Source organism: Peromyscus maniculatus, chromosome 9, assembly GCF_049852395.1.
Source record: "Peromyscus maniculatus bairdii isolate BWxNUB_F1_BW_parent chromosome 9, HU_Pman_BW_mat_3.1, whole genome shotgun sequence".
Classification (NCBI taxonomy): domain Eukaryota; kingdom Metazoa; phylum Chordata; class Mammalia; order Rodentia; family Cricetidae; genus Peromyscus; species Peromyscus maniculatus.
Window position 1 is genome coordinate 45,067,614 of NC_134860.1, and position 11,810 is coordinate 45,079,423.

An 11,810-nucleotide genomic window follows, 5' to 3' on the forward strand; every position below is an offset into this window, starting at 1 on the left:
TAATGGTAAATTTGATGTATTTTACAGTCTAGGCATTTTCACTTAAGCTGCCTGTGGTGTGGTTTGAGACATACATGTTTGTACTATGAACTGTAAGAAATGGAAGATTCTAGGTTTAATCACCTGCTGCTGTATTTGCAAAGACAAAGTTGCTTAAAGAAGTAATTATAATTAGAAGTAGGTTACAGATGTGATACTTGATATTTTTAAGGTAAAGTTGTTTGGTTTTGTGTGTAATATCTGAAAGCCTTCTTAAGAAATGTGTTTTCATGATTTCACAGTTTCTCCATGTATTTTATTCCTGGGGCCCAATTCTAGGCTTCCCTAAAAAGTCCAGAGCTCAGTTAACATTCTGTTTATAGTCCTAAAGAAAACAAGGCCCTGCAATGCCTGCATTCTCTAAGGAATTCCACCAGTCTGCCTGGAAAGAGCCTTGCTCCCTAAACATCTTCAGCAAAAGATGCCGATACCTGTAGTGAGGACCTCCCCCAAGGCTAGGCCACTGTAACCAGGTTATCTCTCCCTGAAGTCAGGGAGCCACCTCTCCACCCCTGTGGCCACCACCCCGATGCCTTTTGCTCTGTCACATGTGGTGAGGGTCACTTTAAGCCTAATGAGGTTGAGTCATGGGAGTTAGCCAGCCTTACAGCTTACGATAGTGTGAGTGGGCTAAGAATGAGAATTTTGGAAAAGATTGCAGCCTTTTACCCTTTAGGGTTGTTTCTGATATTCTGTAGGCCTGAAAGTGCCCACCTAAATAAAATAGAGCTAAGAAATAGTGAAATAGAAATGTAAGACAATCCTGAGGTAGGCCCAGTTGGTTGATTGGCTTTCTCATTTTAAAATGACATTGCTCTACAAATACATGCTAAGTTTCTTGGCCTGGCTGGTCCTTTTTAACCACCATACTAATACTTTTAACTGTTCACCTCTCTGCTTTAGTGGATGTCTAAAGCAAGAGTGAATCTTAACATGACCATATTTGTTCAAATATGACACACAATAGAATCTAACTATGTACACCATCCTGTGAAGTTTATTTCTGTGGTTTTTACATTTATTTTATGTGTATGTGTGTGTGTGTCTCTGGATGTATGCTTGTGGAAGCCAGAAGGAGCATCAGATCCCTGAACTACAAGTGTTTGTGAGCTGCCTGATGTGGGTTCTCTGGAAGAGCAGCAGACATTCTTCATCACTAAGCGCTCGCGCGCGCTCTCTCTCTCCAGCTGTTCTGTGTGTTCTCTTAAGTGAGCAGATTAAGCCATTTTTTCTGATACTGGTTTGTGGTGGAAAAAAGTACTTACACATAAGTTGCTCAGAGTTGGGGGGGAGTGTGCCACCCTAAGTTGTGAAAACTGACATTGTACACTACACTGGCTACTTCCTGGTTGAGATTTGCCTGAATCCTACTTGCAGGTCCTAGAAATGGTGCGATAGAATCTTAGAATATCCAGGTTTCTAACCCTGCTGAAGTCTTGACTTTGGAGAAGCTGTAAGGAAGCTAAGGGAGTGAGAAGATCGGGGGAGGGGTGGAGTAAAGATCTTAACACCCCAGAGCATGAGGACGATCTGAATGTGAATCCCTAGGACCTATAAAGCCAGGGTGGTAATGCATGCTGGGTAATCTCTTCAAACCTGAGATGCAGGAGGATTCCTGGAAACTTGTGGGCCAGCTACCCTGGGGCACACAGCAGCAGGGAGGCACAAGAGGCTGTTCAAGGTGGTGGACACCCAAGGTTGTCCTCTGTCTACATGTGCATCATGACAAACATACATTCACACATGAATGCATGCACACAGAAATAAGGCATCGGAAAATTTAAGTTATTGTGTTTGTATTGTCTTTTTAAGCCTCATGTAAAAGTTATTTAGGCTAGTGTTGCTTAAAGATGGTTTAAGGTAGTTTTAAAAGGTAGCTTCTTGGGAGCTAGAGATGGCTCTGCAGTTATGAGCCCTGACTTCTCATCTGGAAGACCTGGTTCAGTTCCCAGCACCCACATAGCAGCTTACAACTGTCTAACTCGGGAGATCTGATGTCCTCTTCTGGCTTCTGTGGGTACCAGGCACAAAAATGCAGGTGAAACATATATACACATACACATACAAATACACATACACATACACATAAATAAATGCTTAGAAGAGAAGGGGGGGGTAGCTTCTCTTTAGAGATAAGAAATCAAGTTTAGAAGAAGTTAGGTAAAACCCCAAGGCCATCCCTCATCCCTGACGCTTTCCTGTCAGTGAGACAGCCTGTGCCCTGAGTTGGGCCACACTCATCTATGCCCTGCACTTCCATATGGTTCCTTCATGGCCAGTCTAGATAGAACTCTGCCACGAGCCATTCTGTCTTGGTTCAGACCTCTTAGTGTATCCTGAATAGGTGCCAGAGCTCTGGGGAAGCTTTTCACAGAAAAGGCTCAGCTCTAACGTTTTGAGATGAAGAGGCCAGAGACAGTGGTGCTTTCTCCTATCATCCTACTTCTCGCTCTGCTGAATTTCCTGGGAGCTAATGATAGCTCGCTCTCTCTGCTATTCATATTTCTGGTCATTCCAGCACCTTGGAAGAGAAATAACGCCTCTACAGTTTGCATGCATGGTCCCACTTGGCCTCACAAATGAAGGCAAAAGGTTTTTATCTCCATTTGATAGATGAGGAAACTAAGGCTGGTCAGTGGTAGAGCTCTCACAGACCTTATGTTGTAGCTGGAAGTTTTCCTGTGTCCTGCCCAGTCCCGCAGCCACTCAGACCCAAGTAAACACAGAGGCTTATATTAATTGTGAACGGGATGGCCTATGGCTCAAGCTTCTTGCTAGCTAACTCTTAACCCATTTCTATTAATCTACAAGTTGCCATGTGGCTGTGGCATTACCAGTCAGCTGGCATCTTGCTGCTCCTTGGGTGGTGGCAGGTGTTTCCTTTACTCCCCTATCTCCTTTCCTATCTCTCTTGGATTTTCCTACCTGGCTCCATCCTGCCCTGCCATAGGCCAACGGAGCCTTAGTTTATCAACCAATCAGAACAACACATGGACAGCGTATATAGGAAGATATCCCACAGGACTGTTGTGGGGCCAGGATTAGAGTCTTCACAGACTGCCCTAGTAGCTTGTTGTTTTCTAAAGAGGTTCTCTGTGTTCCATGTCCCTGCCTTGGCTGCCTACTGCTGTCTTCTCACAGGACTCCGTAGGAAGTCAAGTTCATCTAGTATCGGTGAGTGTTGGGTGGCATGTTTGGCACACATTCCTTCTCTGGGTTCACTAATTGTATGAAAGGGCTGGTTTTGGAAGCATATAGTGATTTGCAGTGCTTCACATACTGATGGAAAATCAAAGTGTTGTGTTTATAAAGGCAAGTTATGCTCCAAGGCGTCAGTGTTGAAAGCATTTAAAATGTGGATCTGAGAACAGCTTACGAAAGGCAACAGAAGGTCAGACCCGCTAGTTCCAGTCCAGTCTGTAGTCAGCAGTTCTTAAAGCATAAGGTATGCAGCTGTGGTAACTGCTCGGCCAAAGGTGATGGAGTAGCCGGACAGAAGACCTGGCAGCAGATGGGCAGCCTAGTGGAGGGTGACTGGACTGGAGGAGACAGTTCTGCCACATGGCCCAGTGACTCTTCTTTTCAACTTGCCAGTGCAGGACACGGTAAATAAAGACGCCTTGAGCACTAAATTCAGTCAGTACCTGCATTCCTTCTCAGATGCTTTAAGAGATCGGTACCAGAAGCTAAAGTAGGAAAGTCCAAATACATGACCACTTATTAGGACTTGGGCTTTGTAGAAGGGGCCTCAGGTGAGGTTCTTGCCAGTGAGGTAGTGACAGATGTCTTCCTCCGGTGCATCCAGTACAGATTGGACAGAGTCCAAAATGTGGCCCTTTTTGATGCACCAAACTACCTAACTGCTGAGGGCACAGTCTGGGTTTCTTCCAGGCTTTGAGCTGCGGGGTGATTTGCAGTGATTGACCAGCTTCCTGTGCACTTTACTTGTTCATAAGACAGTGTCCACAGAACTGAGAAGGAAAAGGTGGACCATTATTCCCTCTAGCCAGAGATCGGGTTGCTGTGTTAGAATAACCAAAGTAATGTATGTCTAATATGCTGCAGGTCATATTAGATAAAATTAGATTGTGCTTGTTTAAATTTACATACTTGTCAAACACTAAGCTTGCACTCTAAGGAAGTGATCAGACATGCCTCTTTGCCTGGAATAATTCCAAGCATAATTATTCATCCCACCCTCTACCTCTGCTTTGCATTCTCAAAGGCATCTTCCTTTTGCTGGGGCTGTAGTTCATACGTGTGAGGCCTTGGCTTCAATTCCTAGTACTAGAGAGAAAATTATTTCTGGGTTTGTTTGTTTGGTTGGTTGGTTAGGTTGGGTTTTTTGTTTGTTTGTTTGTTTGTTTGTTTGTTTGTTTTGGTTGGTTTGGGCCTTGGTTTTTTGTTTTTTGGGTGTTTGTTTGTTTAAAGACAGGGTCTCACTATGAAGTCCTGGATGTACTGGAACTCACTATGTAGACCAGGCTGGCCTCGAATTCACAGAGATCTGCCTGCCTCTACTTCCCAAGTGCTAGGATTAAAGGTATATGCCATTATGCATTATGCCCAGCTGAAAAGCATCCTGTTTTAAGAATTAGTTTTAGTGTTATCCTAAGTATAGCAGGCACACATTCAACCTCATCCACTCTCACACACACATAAAAAATCTATACATCCAGTGTAGATTGTTTCGTGTTCATCTTGGAAGAGAAAAATGCCCCTCCAACCCAACACACGTATTAGCATAGAAACTAACCTTCACTTAGTATATATTAGGATGCTATTCATTCTGCTGTGTATAAAACTGAAGAAAAATATCCAAGTCATGCTTTGCAGTCATGTTCTCAGTAACTCACTGGCAAGTAGAGTATATTCCAGTTGAGAAGCAGACTCGGAAGCCTTATGTGTTAGGATAGACAAGCTGTATAGAGAAGGGTGCCTTGAAATGAAGGGTGGGTAGGAGGTCCCAGTTTCCCTGGGTGTCTGTCCCTCCAAAGCACCTCGTGTTCTCAGTTATGTCTTTTTTTTTTTTCCCCTCACAAATTAATGCAGGTTTTCTTTGTCCCATACAGTCTGGAACAATGACCACATTTCTTGGCTCCTGGTGACTGCCACACACAAATACGGCCCAATGTGTGGTCAAATTCCTTCGAGTGTTTGATTGAAAATAAGAGGAGAAGCACTGTACAGTTACTTCATGGGACCTCTCAGTGGCAGGGAATAAACAGCAAAGACCTCAGAAGTGCCTACTGGCTTGAGGAGATGCCCCCTCTTGGCTGTGGGGGCATCTTTTTGAACTCTAGAGCCTGTGGTCCTCAGGAAGAATCAAATGTCTGAGTTGTCACACTGGTGTGTGTAGTCCTCAGGCTGTCAGAGCTGCATTCCCATCACGGCCACAGCCACCTCACAGTTACATGGCGATGTTCTTGTAACTGGGGGAAGCAGACTGGCTTTGCTTTGAGCTTATTGTCACTTGTCCCTTCATACCCACCTTTTGCTCTCTGCTCTTCCCCATCTGCAGCATCTGCTCATAGAACATTCCAGAATGGTTAATTCTTCACATAGACCTCCATGTAGTGAATGACATCTGTTCTCACCATGCAGACCGCACGTGGCTGTGATGTCAGTTTGCTTGCAAAGTGGTGCCTCAGAATCCTCCAAGCTTTGCTATCCATTAGCTGCCAGCGCCTTTCATGGCTAGTGCTCAGAAATCACACCTAATTCATCGGAAAACGTCTCTTGCAGGCTTAGCATCATCGGGGAGGAAAAGGATGTGGAGGACTTGATAGGCTTTGGTATGACATGCTGTCGAATGGGTCAGTGCTGTACAGACTCACACCTTCAATTCAATGTGGTGCTCAGTTGTATGTACAACTGGCATGACTTTAAAAGGCATGTGGAGGGGATAGAGATGATGGCCCAACAGTTAAAAGCACTTGGCCGCTCTTCCAGAGGATCCAAGTTGGGTTCCCAGCACAACTCAGGCAGCTCACAACCATCTGTAACTTCCCCTCTTTGGCATCTGCAGGCACTAGGGTCATGTGGCATATATTCGCACAGGCATGCATACACACACAAATAATAAATCTAAAGTATATGGAACCTAAACACTTAATTTTGAAAAGAGTCTGCGTACCTGCAATCCCAGCACTTAGGAGGACTGTAAGTTCAAGGCCAGCCTGGTTTACACAGCAAGAGCCTGCCTCCAGTAACAATAAATCACACCACAAAGCCTCCAGTTCTCTTAATTGCTTCAGCCAGGCAGTGGTGGCGCATGCCTTTAATCCGGCTGAGGCAGGCGGATCCCTGTGAGTTTGAGGCCAGCCAGTCTACAGAGCAAATTCCAGGACAGCCAGAGTTACACAGAAAAATCATGTCTTGGGGGAGGGGGGAATTAATTGCTTTAAGAAACATTTGATTTTAAGAATATAAGTGTACAGGGTCTTCTCCCCAGGGAATCCGTTAGCCTGATGTCCACTAACACCCACCAAAACGTGTTCTTGAGAATGAATGAGTCATAAACCAGCATGTCATACCCAGCCAAAGAGACCAAACCCAAAGAGACCATTGTCAGACATTCAAGGCTGTCAGGCCTGGTGGTGGAGAGAACCAGAGACTGGATGTAGCCCCTCAAACACAGGAAGCAATGGGGTGATGCTTTCATTGTGCTGTTAAGGTAAGTGGAGGAAAACGGGAACAAAGAGCCCACATTCTTGGTCCTAGTGTGTAAACCCTGGGCGTCCCGCTAACTAGATAAATGACATTGAACGAGTCACTTAGCCCATTACTACCTTCATTGTTCAGCTAAAACTCAGGGTGCAGCAAATACCTAACCACATGGCGTTAGGAGAGGTGGTGATCCGCAACACCCACTGAACGGCAGGTTGTATGTGAGATTATCCTGAGGCCTGGAGGGTATTTCCGTCTCAGGCTTGTAGAATGTTAAAGAGTCTAGCCAAGGAAATAAGTGAGAACCGAGCCTCTAGAATGGTGTGACGCCATTGATATGGGAAACACTCTCAGCTGACATATTTTTTAAAAAAAAAAATGTTTTGGGAAGAAGAAAAGTATATAAAAGCAAATTATAAATGTCTGAGGATAAAAAGCTTAAGTAGGGCTGGAGAGATGGCTCAGAGGTTAAGAGCATTGACTGCTCTTCCAGAGGCCCTGGGTTCAATTCCCAGCAACCACATGGTGGCTCACAACCATCTGTAATGAGATCTGGTGCCCTCTTCTGGCCTGCTGCATACATAATAAATAAATCTTTAAAAAAAAAAAAAAGCTTAAGTAATGATAAAAAGGTGACTTAAGGTGTATAAAAGAATAAAATGTTTCAGATTTCAATCACTTTCTCATCAAGGCCTCAAAGGCACAAGAGTAAGATTCAGAGTAGACCCTTCAGAAAAACCTGTCTCAGGACGGGGACACCTGCTGCTTAGTCCGCAGCTGTATTTTCTCAATCAAGTCCATGCGCTGTTGGATAGAAGGGACAGACAGGAAGCACAGGTTCGGGTGTGAGTTTGGGGGAGATGTGAAGGGCAGGCAGATGCTGTGTCCAAAGAAGAGCCAAGTCTGCAGGAGCCCTCCAGCCTTGAGTGGGACATGCCGTACAGACGACACTGGCATGTTGGGTACAGCTTTCCTTTTGCCATGCCCATAAAGTCAGCAGCTAGCCTGCGAGCAGCCACACCATCCCTTCCTGCAGGTTTGGGAAATACACAGGAACCATTCATCCCAAAGTCTCAGGCCAACTACAGTGCTAAGCATCGGAAGTTGGGAAGAGAGCAGTAGTTGGGTTCTTGCCTGTGGGCCAGCACTCCAAAGGCTGAAGCCAGGAGGATTGTGAGTCCCAGGCCAGGACAAGACAAATGAAAGGGAGAAGGGCAACAGAGAAGGGAAGGTGGCGTTGGTGGCCAGTGACTGTGATCCCAGCACTCAGTAGCAGAGGTGGGAGGGGACGGTGTCACCATTTCAAGGCCAGACTGGTCAGCAAGACAGGGATATGCAGAAAGACTTTTAAGAAAAACAGAAGGGGGCTGGAGAGACAGCTTAGAGGTTAAGAGTTCTAGCTGCTCTTCCAGAGGTCCTGAGTTCAATTCCCAGCCTCCACAGACTCAACCATCTAATAGGATACGATTCCCTCTTATGATGTGCATGAAGACAGAACATGCATATACATAACATACATGAATGAATAAATGTTTTTTATTTAAAAATGACAAAAAAAAAAAAAAACAGCTTGAAGAGGAAGGGTTTAAACTGGGCAGTGGTGGCACACATCTTTAATCCCAGCACTCAAGAGGTAAAGGCAGGTGGATCTCTGATTTTGAGGACAGCCTAGTCTACAGATTGAGTTCCAGGACAGCCAGGGCGTCACAGAGAAACCCTGTCTTGAAAAACGAAGGAAGTCAGGCAGTGGTGGCGCACATCTTTAATCCCAGCACTCGGGAGGCAGAGCCAGGTGGATCTCTGTGAGTTTGAGGCCAGCCTGGGCTAACAAGTGAGTTCCAGGAAAGGCACAAAGCTACACAGAGAAACCCTGTTTTGAAAAACCAAAAAAAAAAAAAAAAAAAAAGAAGAAGAAGAAAAGAAAAGGAAAAGAAAAAAGAAAGAAAAAAAGAAAAAGAAAAAAGAAGGAGGAAGGAAGACAGACAGGAAGGACTTGTTGGCTCACAGTTGAAGGAGACGCAGTCCATCATGGTGGAGGAGGCAGGAAGCAGGAAGATGAGGCATCTTCATCTGACGTCAAGAGGCAGAAATGATAAAGCTGGTCCTTAGCCCCCCTTCTCCTTTCCATGAAGAGTGTTATACTCACATGTCCCAGGCCATGGGATGGTGGAGCCCACATCTACAGAGGGTCTTCTCCCTTTGGTTAACCTAGTCAAGACAATTCTTTGCAGATATGCCCAGGCACTTGACTCTTAGATCCTGTCAAGTTGACAGTTAATGCTCACCATCACACTTCCCTGTGGTAAAGACATTCAAAAGCAGCTGAACAAGCCAAGCACAGTAACACACAATTTGAATCCCAGCACTCAGGGGGCAGAGGTAGGTGGGTCTCTGTGAGTTCAAGGCCAACCAATGCTTTGTTGTGAGACCCTGTCTTAAAAAGCCCCCACACACACACACACCAGCAATAAAAGCAACTGAACAGACAGCAATTCCAAGTTCTCATTTCCTCGTCTGTGAAATGGAGAAGCTGAACTAGATGTGATGAGTGGCTTCCTCCTGGGTCTCACATGCTCCTTTGTGCTTAAGCTTACAGTTTCCCCAAAGGAGAAGAAGACCCATGGGCGTCTGTGGGATGCTTCCCAGCAGCTCTGCTGACTGCAGGAAATGTCCCAAGATTATAAAACCCCACTGGATAACTAAGAAGAAAATCATTAGCTCTGGATGCTTTTATAGTAACAGCTCCTCTGATGACTACGAAGTTAATAGATAAAGTTAATTATAGACATCTTAGAAAACAGGGACTGTGAGAAAAGAGTTAAGAGCAGTTTAGCTCTCTTATGCCTTGCACATGTCTGAGGGATCCGTGAGTAAGGCCTGGCCAAGAGCTGACAATGCAGCCATTGGGTGGCTTTTGTTAGTGACTGGTGACTGTGGTAAAGTAGTTTGTCAGGACTGCTTTCTGAAAACATCAAGGCTCGTGATAGACGCCTGGTCTCATTATAAGAGGCCCAAGTTTAGTTGCCATGGCTGCGCGTGCGCAAAGGACTATGCCTATGTGAACGCTCTGTTTAACAGCCTTAGACTATGAAGGAGACTTCAGCAGACTTTGCGTGGGCAAAAAGGCATTCCATACTGTCTCTGTAGAATACTGCAAGACAGGGTTCCTGTGTGACTTGCCTGAAGGAAGAGCTTTGGAAGCCCACCTTGAGGGCTGGAGAGATGGCTCAGAGGTTAAGAGCACTGGCTGCTTTTCCAGAGGTCCTGAGTTCAGTTCCCAGGGACCACATGGTGGTTCACAACCGTCTGTAATGAGATCTGGCATGCAGGCAGAACACTGTCTACATAGTGAATAAATAAATCTTAAAAAGGAAGCCCATGTTGAATCTGTCTGAACCCAATAGATGCTCATCTTTTTTTTTTTTTTTTTTTTTTGAGCTGAGGATTGAACCCAGGGCTTTGTGCTTGCTAGGCAAGCGTTTTGCCACTGAGCTAAATCCCCAACCCCAAAGCTCATCTTTTTTTGTTCTTTGTTTTTGTTTGCTTGTTTGTTTTTGAGACGGGATTTCTCTGTGTAGCTTTGGAGCCTGTTCTGGATCTCACTCTGTAGACCAGGCTGGCCTCGAACTCACAGAGATCCACCTGCCTCTGCCTCTGGAGTGCTGGGATTAAAGGTGTGGGCTACCACTGCCCAGCCATGGAGGGCATTCTTATTCAAACCACCACAAAGTCCAACAACTTTTAAGGGAGTTGAAGGTAAGACACAGAAATGGATCTGACTGCAACCCACAGATCCAGGGAGGCTACCTAGCAGGGAGGACCCTAGGATGACTGTAGCTTATAATAAGCTTTGGTTTTGCCCAATCACTGGGCATGATTTAGTGAAACATTTCACTATTAGGATAAGAATTGTCCATATAGAGCAGATAAAAGGATATTTAGGAGGAGAGGCTAAAATCTTTTTAGATTATGGATTAGCCTATAGAAAAATGTCTGCCATAAATCAAACAGTGAAGGGGAAGATGAATATGAGTCTCATTTACACAATTTAAGTAAAACATAGCTCTCTGAACAGATGAAGATAGGTTTCTTCTATATCCCAGAATCTAATCAATATATGTATAATTCAGCTATTATTTGGCTTACAACGGCTTATTGGGAAATGTTATCATTTTTACTATTTTCTACACAGAAAATATTTTCCAGTTTCAAATAACTCTGGATTTTGGAATTATAACCTGTTTTTATGTTAAAAAAAAATTTAAGTGGAGAATGCTGAAGGATCACTGAACTCGATGTTGTATTTACATATCTATATCTATATAAAATAATGATTATAAATGTTTGTTTAAAAGGGTGAAGTGCAAATGTGAATTTAACAAGAAGTTGTAGATTTTTCAACACTGTACACAAACTCCTTTATTACAAATTAATATGCTTCTAAATTAAAAAAAGAAAGAAAAAGAAAGGAAGGAAGGAAGGAAGAAATGGATCTGAGTTTTCCCACACTTGTTTGGGCTACTGTAGTTATATGTGTCATCAGGGAATTCTTTCTGGAAGCCAAGAAGAAATCAAAACCAGCAAGGAAAGGCACCTCCCCCAACCTCCCAGTGCAGCCTGGGAAACGTGTCAGTGGCACCTGCTCTTCTTCCTCTAAAAAACCAAGGAAGTGGCCTGACGTGGTGGCACACACCTGTAATCCCAGCACTCTGGAGGCAGAGGCAGGTAGATCTCTGTGAGTTCGAGGCCAGCCTGGGCTACACAGTAAATTCCAAGCCAGCCAGAGCTGAGGATACATTAAATAAAGAAAGAATGAATGAACGAACAGATAAATAAATAATACCAGGAAGTGTCCTGCATGCTGACATCATAGGATAGCTTAGGGGAAAATAAAATGAAATCCAATGTTTACATAACATTTGAATTAAAAAAAATTGTATAGGCACCAGAGTGATGCACTTGGCATCTGCAGCACCTTCAGGCATCCTCTGTGCTTGGTCTGTTTGGCATCTCCACGCTGGGCAGGGTTACGGCCATCCTCGTCAGCATCAGCTTCGCCCTCGTGGCCTTCCTTCTGACACCCTCGTTCCTTTCTCTGCATG